This window comes from Peromyscus maniculatus, chromosome 5 (assembly GCF_049852395.1).
Source record: "Peromyscus maniculatus bairdii isolate BWxNUB_F1_BW_parent chromosome 5, HU_Pman_BW_mat_3.1, whole genome shotgun sequence".
In the NCBI taxonomy this organism is placed as follows: Eukaryota; Metazoa; Chordata; class Mammalia; order Rodentia; family Cricetidae; genus Peromyscus; species Peromyscus maniculatus.
This window is the reverse complement of record NC_134856.1, coordinates 118,346,098-118,348,251: the sequence shown is the minus strand read 5'-3', so window position 1 is coordinate 118,348,251 and position 2,154 is coordinate 118,346,098. Positions and strand designations below refer to the sequence as shown.

At 43.0% G+C, this 2,154-nt stretch overlaps 1 pseudogene; it reads right to left on the bottom strand.

The window, feature by feature from the left end:
* Nucleotides 1-1,322: 1,322 nt before the first annotated feature.
* LOC102914281 (10 kDa heat shock protein, mitochondrial pseudogene) lies at nt 1,323-1,860 on the bottom strand (annotated as a pseudogene).
* Nucleotides 1,861-2,154: the final 294 nt, after the last annotated feature.

The following is a 2,154-nucleotide window of genomic DNA, read 5'->3' as shown; positions in this document are numbered from 1 at the left end:
AACTGACAGAATGAGCAATAATGAACCAATTTGAATAAAATAAAACAGTAAGGTCAAACTAAATATTCTGATTTTTAAAAAAAGACCGAGCAAACAAACAACGGGCATATTGACAGATCTTTCATGCATGAGGATTCGAGAGAACTCATGTCATACAGGAAGGTGGAGCCTAACTCTCCTCTCCTCAAGTGTGGGCTGCAGTGGTAGGATGTGGAGAAAGGGACAGAGGAGGAGCTTCACCAAGATGCCTTTCTAGACAATGGGCAGCATCAACGGGGCAAGTCATGTTGACAGTCTAGAATTGAAAGTGGTACTTCACCCCGACAACCCAGATACCTTAACATGAGAAGAACATCAGCCAAGCCTGACTACGGAACAGTCTACAAAATTCCTAATGCTCCTTAGAAACATCAAGGTCATCAAAATAAGGAGTGTTGGCTAAGAAGGTGTCCCACCCAGGAGGAGGCTATAAATCATTTAATGTAATGTGGCATTCAGAAAGGAAAACCGATACAAAACAAACAAACAATAAGCAACAACAACAAAGTAACTAAGGTAGAAACGTGGATGCTAAATACAGCATTCACTGAATAAAAACATGCCAATACTGGCTCGGGAACTATAACAAATGAGACATATTAGTCTAAGACATTAATAAAAGGGAGTTGGGTATTAGGGTCTGTAGAAACTATGTATTACCCTCAATTTTCCTATAAATCTAAAACTTCTGAGAAATACCCTATTAATAAAGCATGCATTCATCTAGTCTATGTTTCTATTACAAAACACCCAAGCCTGGGAACTTTATAATGAAAATTTTTCTTAGCTTGCTGTTTGGGAGATCAGGATTGGAAGGTACCATGGATTTGCCTCTATAGAGGGCTTCCTAGATAAAACATGTCATGATAAATGGCATCATGGCAGGAGGGAAGAGGTCACATGGCAAGACAGGAAATGAGAAAGGATAGAGTCCCCACCCCCTGCTTTCTTTTTCCTTTTAACAATTCACATTCCCGACAGTTAACTGTGTTCCCAGAACTACACGAATCCCGTCCTAGGATATTCCCAGTGACCTAATTATTTTGTGCTAATTGCCATCTCTCAAAAGTCCCAGAACATTCCAGCATTACTGTGCTGAGGACCAATCCACCGACATACACACCCTTGCATCAAACCGAATCAAGTTGTGTAATTTTTCTTTCTTTCTTTCTTTCTTTCTTTCTTTCTTTCTTTCTTTCTTTCTTTCTTTCTTTCTTTCTTTCTTTCTTCTTCTCTCTCTCTCTCTCTCTCTCTCTCTCTCTCTCTCTCTCTCCCTCCCTCCCTCCCTCCTTCCTTCCTTCCTTTCTTTTTTGGTTTGGGTATCATCAATTTAATATGAAAGGGAGGCATGAAAATTATTTACATGATGAAATAGTTCAGAACATCAGCGGAATGGGCAGTTAGTTCATGTCACACCATTTCAACTGTGATTTTGGTCCACATGCTTCCCAAGAATGTCATCATCTGTAAATAAGAAATAATCCTTGTCATCTAGAATGGCTTTGGTGCCTCCATATTCTGGGAAAACTGGCTCCAGCTTTCACTAACTGGTTGAGTCTATGCATCCTTTCCTTCCGTGTCTGATCCTACAGCTACTACTGTTGCTTGCAACCCCTTCTCCTTGGTGTTGTCTGGAAGCATAACGCCGCCTTTGCTTACAGCTTTGGCTGCACCCCTTTCAACCCAATCACTGCCAAACAGCAGAAGAAACTTTCTAAGAGCCCGCCCAGCAGTTTCAGGAGCAGATACACAGTGCACACGGTGCAAAGAGCTACCTGGAAGTGTGGGAAATAGGGAAAGTTCTCTTCCGCCTTTGTCATGTTAGAGGCAGCTTTGGTGCCACGAAGAGCTTCAGTGACTTTGGGTAACTGCATTTTTCTGTGGGGACACTGTCATTCAGTCATGTGTGCTGTGCCACACCCCACCCCGTTTTCTGCTCTAAGGAAGGAAAGGAATGAAGAAAATCAGCTGGGTGACGTGGGGTGGGGGGGGGCAGATGCTGGTGGTGTGGCACAAGATGGGTCTTCTGTCAGCTGCTACCCTCGCTCTACCCAACCTGGTGGTCTGCAGATGCCGAAAGAGGTGGGAGGAAAGGCAGCCTAGCAGATTAAGATT